This window comes from Camelus ferus, chromosome 3, assembly GCF_009834535.1.
Source record: "Camelus ferus isolate YT-003-E chromosome 3, BCGSAC_Cfer_1.0, whole genome shotgun sequence".
NCBI lineage: Eukaryota > Metazoa > Chordata > Mammalia > Artiodactyla > Camelidae > Camelus > Camelus ferus.
In genome coordinates this window covers 23,360,906-23,370,382 of record NC_045698.1, presented here as the reverse complement: position 1 = coordinate 23,370,382, position 9,477 = coordinate 23,360,906, and positions in this window count along the sequence as shown.

Genomic DNA, 9,477 nt, shown 5'->3' with positions numbered 1-9,477 from the left:
GCGCCTTTCCTCCGACATTCCTTAGTGCACGCGATCGCCAAACTATGTTGCATCAGGGAGCATTTCCCCAGAGGCCAGGCACGCCGACTCCACGGATTCTCACGCAGAGGTCTCAGTGTTTGGAATCGAATGGGCCTATTTTCATTTATTTTACCAGCCATTTAAAAACAATTCCTGACTTGAAATCAGAGGCGCAATGAACTCGTTTATAGTTTACTCCATCAGCAGGTTGTATCAATTTACTTTCTAAACATCAGCACTCGAGAACTTGCCACCTTCAGGGCCATCCTTCCATGAAGATCAGTAACCAATAGCCTCCTAGCCCGACTTTCTGCGTTCACTTCTCAGATGGCGCTAGAATAGTCTTTTAAAATACAAGTATGATTATGGTAATCTCCTGCTTAAAACTCTTAAGTGGCTGTCAATTTAGAAAGTCATGGCTTTGAAAGCCCCCAACTGCCCAACTTTCTCACTTCCCCACCACACACTGAACTGCAACCTTAATCTTATTATTTCTCAGGTCTTCTCCCACAGACTTTTTTGTACCTGCCAAGATTATTCTCACTATCCTCACCTTTACGTGCCTCACATACTTTTTTTTTTTTTTTTTTTTTTTTTTTTGCCTATTTAGCGCCTACTTATTTGTTAGACGTCAAGAATCGTTTTCTTAGGGGAACCACTTCTTGATCACCCTTACTGACTGGAGCAGGTCTCCCTATTACATCTGGTAGCTTCAGGTAGCTCTCTTTGTAGCACCTATCAGTTCAATTTTACGATTAAAAAATTATTGTCTCCTAGATTGAAAAGTTCATGAAAGCACAACTTGTTTATTTTTGCCAGCATCTAGCAGATATAAGCCTGGGACACAGTTGATGTTCAGTACATGTTGAGGGAATTAATGAGTGTTGAGACAATCCTTGCTTGAAAAACTGCCTCTTAGTTTGTACTGCAAAAAAAGAGAAGCCCAAATCCCTATACTAATGAGATTTACAAGTAGGCTTATAATAAGAGTAGATTATTGGTAGTACTTAGTGGATGCTCTCTTTAAGAAGTTCCAGGAGTTATACACAATTTTAGGGGCTTAGGTAAACCAATCTGACTTCCCATATTTAAATTAGAATGAGAATCAACAGGATCCAGTCTTACATTCTAATATAAAAACAATTTAATTATGCTCATTAGATACGTTTGTCTGAATTGGATCTTAATTTTAAATGAGAATAATAAGGACCAGAAAGATCAAGATTACTGAATTTGCTGGAGGCAGAACAGTTGTAGGCTACAAATTACAGATTGTTCTTACTGCTGTGAAACTTGGTCTTCAGCAGCTTCTCTCAACACCTTGTTCTCATTCAATTTTGGAACCAGTCCTGGTCTAAGAATGGCAAAAACAAAAAGCAGAAGGCTTTTCTGAAGATTTGAATGTGGTGCAGGAATGGAGAAGCAGCTGTAAACATCAGTTGCTGGTGTAGGAAGCTCAGGGAGGTATCCCAATGGCACAGAGCCTCTGGTGTTAGGAAGGGGATCTTTCATTATTTGCATATTTAGGCCTAAGCAGAGATGATGGAAGCTTCCAGAAGATCTCAAATCCAGAGCACAGCATGCTGTTATGCAACTTTATTTTTTAACCAACAAAAAAATACTGACTGACATCCAGTGTTATAACTTATGCCTACTACCCTAATACTTTTCAGGACAGTGGTTCCCAACAGCTCTGCTTTGAGAAGTGGACCAAAATTATTTAAGAGCTAGGCTACAAAAAATGCTACAAATAATAGGAGATTGCACATAATCAATTTTTTAAAAATATGAATTAGAGAAGATTCAAGGTTATCTATAATCTCTTACTCACTCATGCAAGAACATTAAAAAAAAAAAAATGGAAGTACAAAGGGTAAGGAAGTACCAAGGGTGTATAACTATGGAAGATATACCTGGAAAGTTCTGCTTTGGTGTTAGTACATCTTAGAAAAGTGACTGGAACATAGCCAGGTAAGAATGAATCTGATTACAGTAAGAATGAGGAGGGATGGTCCTTTGGTTGCAAGAAAGAGAATCATTTGGTGATTTTGACGAATAGGAAATTTATACTAAAACTACATGAAGTAGAAAGGGAGGTAGAAATCTCATTTTTGTAGTCAGGTCATGTGGCTTGCAGGAAAATTGACAATTGGGCCTCATGGGAGACTGCAAAGACTGCAGCTTGATGGCTGATTGGAATCCAAGGTACTCTGTAGTAACAGGAAGTTGTGAATTTGAACTCTAGTAGTCCACCAGTAACTTGATTCGGTTAGTCTTGTCTTTTGCTCCTCCTGTTACCAGCTGGCTAGTTTAGTCCATCTGTCCTGGTTTACATTACGAAGGGGGAAAAATCAGAGTAGTTGTCTAATTACCAAGCCACATACATCATCGTAAGTCACAGCTCAGCTTATGGACTGATTGGTCGTTCCTTAGGTCGAGTGCCTCCCCTGGTCTTATCAGTACTGGCTGAGGGCTGATCATAGCCATCATGCTGCGGGGATCAGCTGCTTTCCTCATGGACTGTGGGCACCTTTAGAAGGAGATGCTGAACATGACAGATGCTATGAGTGTTATCTCCAAGGCAAAACGTGTTTGTGACTCGTTTGGCAGTATTTTCAGTTATTATAAAGAAAGTTGGGTGCTATTTCACTTAAAAAGGGCTATTGGAGTTTTTGGCGGGGAGGGGATGCACAGGTGCTTAACTTCTAACAACATCTAGCAAAACTAGTTGTTGCATGGAATGCCCTTTGGCAAATGTGACACTTGTAATGGTGTTTGTTATTATGATAAAATTACCTACCAGTCACATTGGAGTGACATACTGCTTTCATAAATAAATCTTGACTTGTATTTAGTCTGAAAACTTCAGAGACATATGGTCTCTACTGATATGAATTTCCCCTCTCTGATTTCTTTGCAATTAATCCTACAGATTGTTTTATTTCTGAAAAAGACGTTTAAACTTGTGGGTGCTGTTGAAAATGATACCAATCATCATACAGATTCATGCTATACAAAAATAGATCACTATACACCACAGCACAGAAGATAATGTTGATGCAGATTGAGAAAACGTTGTTTACTCAGGGCACAGACATAATAACTGTGTCAGCCTGAAACCCACTCTCTAACTCTTTGAATATTTTACACCAGTGTTTCTGGCTTACTTTTCAAGATTGTCCAAATATTGGGCATTTTGAATGACAGTGTCAACCTTTAGTAGGTGGTTCCAAAATAGAAGGTCTATCCATACCTTGAAGAGGGTGCTCTCTGTGATATTTGAATCTTGGTTTCTTATGGGTTAGTTTATTTCAGTTTGTTTAGCGACTTTGCTTCTCATCCCATTAGCTTTTATTCAGTGGATCTTGACTTATTTTTTTGACCTAATATCGTCTAACACATCCTTCATTTTCTACTGCCTTTTTGAAGAACATCTTATTTCACTACTACCTTTTGAGGTTACTCCATTTTATGTCTATCTTTTCCTTAAAGATGTACCTTTTTCTTTCTTGCCTCTATCATAATTTTTTTCTTAAAGGAACCACTTTCTTCCTGCAACTTAACCAGTCTTCTTTTACTTTCAGTGTAACACTGCTGATTTCTAACATTAGAAATGAGTGTGTTTTTCAAGCTACTCTACTTACTCTTGGATCTCCTAAGAATACCTGCTCCCCAGAGACTGAGACTTCAGACAAAGGTCTTTTAAAAAAATTTAAGGGGGAGGGTATAGCTCAAGTGATAGAGTGCATGCATAGCATGCTTAGCCTACACAGGGTTCTGGGTTCAATTCCCAGTACCTCCTCCAAAAGTAAATAAGCCTAACTATCCCCACCCCCCCTGCCAAAACAAAATAATTAAATAACACAATAATTAATAAATAAAATATTTTAAAAAATTTAATTACCTTCTTCACTTTTGGGTTTGCAATATTTTAATTGAATTGTTTCTCCATTTCCGTCCCCCAAAAGAACATATTCTCTTTATAATGAAGGCCCATATCCTTGTCTTGTAAATAACATGTATCAATTTTTTGATTTTTTTAAACTCTCAAGAGCCTACTTAAGATCACATGGCTGGTGAAACCTCTGGAACCTCTGGCCAAACCATAAAAGTCAAAAAGGTTACTCCCTCCAGACTCCGTCCAGACTTACTCCTTAAATACAGTTCAGAAATCGTACAGAGAGGAGTGGAAGGTGGGACAGCTGGTCTTGCTCTGGGTACCTAGACCTTGTCCTGAACTAGAACTAGTACTAGTACTACAGTACAGCAGTGCTTGGCAGCACATGTGTATCTTAGTACTTTAATATCCTGCCCATTGGCTGAAAAAGACTGTAAAAGAGCCAATGTTATTCCTTTTGACAATACTTAACAGAATACCCCAACCTAAAGTTTAGCGCAAGGAAAAGCTGAAGCAGCCACTCTCAGGCCCACAGCACCTGCTTACAAGGACAGGTTCCTGGCCTGCTCCAGTTAAATATTAACTGCAACTACTGTAAAAATCAGCTAGTCACAATATAAACAGCTACAAAACTGTTCAGAAAGTTTGCAAGTCAATCGTTAAACACAGCTGTGGTTAAAAATTGAACTATATTAAATGCAATATGGTATCCTGGATTGAATCCTGGCACAAAAAAAGAATATTAATGGAAAAAGTGATGGAATTAAAATATAGTCTATCATTTAGTTTATAGTATGGCACTGATGTTAATTTCTTACCTTTTGTAAATGTACCCTGGTCACGTAAGATGATAACATTAGAGGAAATGGTGAGGAGTGTATGGGACCCTGATACCATCTTTACCATTCTTCTGTAAATCTGAAGTAGTTTTGAAATAAGAAGCTTATAAATTTTTGTTCTGAGATAGTTGTATGTTTTTGCTACATGTATGATATATAAACTACATATAATTATATATTTATAAACTAATACTTATATAAATACATAAACTTACAATTAAATAAATTATATTTTTTAAAGATAATAAGTATCAAAACTTACCACTTCCTAATTATTTCACTATATTTAACTATTATCTATGCTTTTCAGGTCATTTATATCTATTTTATCAATATGGTAAATGACTACGTACTGCAGATCTCTTTCTCATTCAGAGTTCAGACATTGGTAGGTTAAAATTGGCTGTGGTTGGATTATTTACACCTAGAAACTGGCAGATCCTACAAATCAGGGCGTATTTTCTCTCCAGAGAACTGGTTGTTAGACATTACCAGTATACCACTGGGTATATACCATAAATCTGTGACAATACATATGGGGCTCTTAATTCTAGATGTAGATCTCATGGGTTCAGAGGGAAAAATGAGGTCGTTCTCACTTATTAGCCCTTAATAACTCACTTGATGACTTTTTGCTTCTGATTGCTACAACCTTGGGCTGGATGATTTTGAAAGTCCTAGTCCCTAAGCGAAGTAATGCTTTTACCAGGGAGCATGGTCAGGGTACAGATGAGTTGTTCTCGGACTGCCCCCCAGACACTTTGGACTCCACATACAGCTGCACCCACTGGCAGAACTGGGAGTTGCTTTTCTGGCCAGAATGATTGATTCTGATTTGTTCCCTGATAGGGGACAAGTGGGTTTCTGCTATGTAAAGGGAGATTTTGTCAGGAACCTAGGAGATTCACTGAGTCATTTTTTAGCACTTCCTTGCCTAATGTTCTGCTCACTGAAAAATTCTGACAACCCAATAAAGACAAGGAAAGAAGATTCAAGTGATCCCCCTAGGTAAAGAATCTATCTAGCGAGGTCCTAATAAAGGCTAAGGGTAACTTGAAGAGGTGCTTGAAGAGGGAAACTATACAGGATTGGCTACAGCATTTGCAGAGCCCAGTGAAAAATAAAAATGTGGGGCTCCTTTTTCAAATATGATCAAGAATTTCAGTAGAGCAACAGGAGAATATTAAGCAAGTGCAGGGCCCTTCTAAGTTCAGGGCTCTGTGTGACCACCCTGATTGTACACCCATGAAGCTGGCTTGCCCTCGTGATCAGAAGAAAGCATGGACTGTAGCAGTTGTGTTTATACCTCTTCTTTCTTATTTTCCCTTCCTCTAACTTTTCCTTCTATCACATATGAAGGGCACCATGGATGGCTAACTTTTCAGGCTTCCTGAGGGAATGTGACTGGATCAATATCACTCCATGATGATGAACAACCTTAAGGTACCTCATGTGTCCCATGTGTTGGGATTATACACTTTTCTCGTGGATGGAAGACTGGAGAGGGTGTTGAGGGGGGAAAGTTATGGCCTGTATCAATGGACTCCTGTGCTGTTGAGTTCCAGTAGCTTTCAGCCACTGGGACCCTTAACAGGAGGTGGGAAGGCTCAGAACAAAATGAGGATATGTATTCCCCTGGCTCTTCCCTGGGAAGAGTTTGCGCTGGGGTGTTGATGTTTAACTACCAAAGGTCACTGCTTATCTGATGGCAGTGCTTTCTGCACACCTCTTCCTTTGTGTTTCAGTAAACACTGATTCTCCCCGCCCTTCCTGAACTGGGAGTGGCTGCAGATTTCCAGTTACCACTGGCTTTATGTTCCTGACTCTTTACACCTCCTTATCCCTTTTTAACCCCTTGTAAATAAAGCCCCTTTAAATTACACTAATTAGAGTTTGCCATCCATTCCCTGGTTGGATCTTGTATGATATCTTCGTGCTCTCAGCTGTAAAATGGGGACAAGAATGACACATGATTCTGGAACTTCTTGGGAGAATAAAATGAAAGCAGAAGAATGGAAAGCACTTTGCAAACTTTAAAGGGCTATAAAAGTTAATTATGTTCGGGGAAATGAATGTTCTGGCTAATTACCCTCTGGGGTTTACCCTAGGTTTGTTAGGAACTATCCTAGAAAACTCCCCCAGAATTAGTCTCCACTTCTGTTGTATCTCTGCTGAGAATATCACAATGGTTTTTCATTGCCTAGAGCAAAGGTTGTCTTTATCCTGGTGATGCAGGAAAATGAATGTGGGGCACAAGAAGGGCCCTGTCCCTGGTCTCGGTTGAGCCCCTGGGACGTGCCCCGCCTAGTGTGGGTCTTTGGTTTCCAGCAGGAAAGAATTCAAGAGCGAGCCACAGTTGAGTAAAGGTAGATTTATTTAGAGAGATACATACTGCATAGAGTGAAAGGCAAGAGAAAGGTGAGGAAAAAGGTGTGGAAATTGGGTGCTCAGTTTAAAGTAAAAGTAGGTACACAGCTCCATAGACAGTGCAGGCCATCTCCGAAGGGGAGGAAGTGAAAAGAGGGCCACTAGGCGTGGTGGTGTCAGTTTTTATGGTCTCAGTAGCTTCACACGACTACAGGTGGGATCATTCCAGCAGCACTGGGGAAAGGGCTGAGATTACCAGGAATTGGGCCACCGCCCATTCTTTGGCCTTTAGTAGTTAGCCTTGGGACTGCCATGGGCCTGTGGGCATGTTATTTACCATGTTAATATATTACAATGAGCGTATAATGAAGCTCAAGGTTTACTAGAAGTTAAATCTCCCATCATCTTGAGCCTCAAGGCCTATTGGGGATTAAATCTTTCACCATTTTGATGTTAATTGCTGTAGCATTCCTTGAATGGAATGGTTGTGTCCTGCCCCCTTCCTGTCTCACTAGCACTAAAGGAGCCTCACAGCTTAGATCCTCATCACTTTCCAGTTTATGTTTCTTCTCTGCCCTCATAAATTCCAGTGAAACAGATGTATCCCAGGAGAGGTGACACACTGTTTTTCTGCGTCCTGGCCCTTGCTCACTTGGCCATGTGCTTACTCCTTCAGATCCATCTAAATCTTGCAAATCTTGCCATCTCTCAATGCCTAGCACAAGACCTTAGCAGTCATAGTTACCACTTGTATCTGGGGCACATATTAAGTATATATTTCTCTTGGAATTAATCAAATTGGGGAACTTAATGGGACTTATGACAATTTAGGGCCACATTTGCAGCATTTCTTACCCTAACCTTTTTCTGTGCAGGCACATAGCACTCAGCCTACTTCCCTTTTTTTCTTTAGATGCCAGAAGCCACTTGCTTTCCAGAAATTTTTCTTCCTCCCAGAAAACTGTGACTGTGAGATGGGATTCTTCCCAACTGCTTTCTTCTAATATGCCCCTGAAATGAAGTCTAGTATTTCTTAATTTAATCATTTGCATTTGCCTTTGTAGAGAGTAGATGGGGGCGGTGGGGGTGGGGAATGACAGAGTAGCAAATAGGGACACTTGATCAATTTTGTAATGTTCTAATATTCTCCATTCTTCATCTGTATTTTCTGGATCCTTTTCTGCTCTGTGATTTGCTTCCTTTATCTCAGCATGGAGCTCCAGAAGCACCACTTCTCCAGCTCCTCACCATTCAGAGGCCCTCTGTCTGTGGGATGGTTATTTACATCTTAGGGGGCACCAGCCTAGGTGGCTCTCATTTAGGCATGTGTTCCAGATGGAAATCTCATCTTAATAACGACCACTACTTTTGAGCAACTTATTTAATCCAAATAATCATTTTACATGGTACCTCATCATTGAGGAAACAAATTTAGGGAAATTAAGTGGTTTGGTCACAGTTGTGCAGTTAGTAAAAGCAGGGCTAGGAGTGGACCACACATCTGTTTGTCTGCAAAATTTGTGTTTCTTCCGCTCTTCCAAACTGCGTTACCCCAACACTAGGTTACTTCCTGACAATCACAGACCATCGCATGAAAGCCTATGAAGGCACTTCTGTTGTTATGTTGATCTTCACGTTTGTATCTATATCATTTTTAATTTTTAATATTTAAGAATATTATCTCCTTATTATTTATAAAGCTAACTGAAGACAGCAACATTGTACTGTATGTCACTTTATTAGCCATTGCACCTCTACTAAAGGTTAATGCACAACATGTGTTGACCATATATTTGTTGGTTAATTCTTCCCAGAAAGGTTTTCAAGAATAAATGGTTTCTTTTACCTGTTTTCTTTTTTATGTATATTGTAACTGAGATCATAATTGTAATTTTTCTTTGCTGAGTAATAGTCTTACAAATGAAGAGTGATCTCAGTACATGAAAAACAACAAAACAAAACCGAAAGATGTTTAAAATTATGTCTATAAGGGGCCACGTAGAAGTGTAGTGGTTAAAAAAAAAAAGGCCTTGCTCTGGACTGACAAGCAGAATTTAGAGATGACAGCTAATGTATAAAGAGTTTAGACAGTGATGAGCCATGAAAAGGATATGATCTATCAGATTTGTCTTAGGGATGTCACCCTGGCTGCACCAGAAAGAATGGATGGTTGTGGTGTGAAGCTGGAGGCAGAGAGATCTGGTCCGCCTTATTTGGGATCGAGCATTACTTCCCCAGCCCCACCCCACCTCCCACATTACTGTGCTAGTCAGGATGTCTAATCCTGTTAATCAGTGGGAAATTGTGTTTCCTCTCTGCAGTGGATGCAGTGAAGATAATGTTTAGAACCTA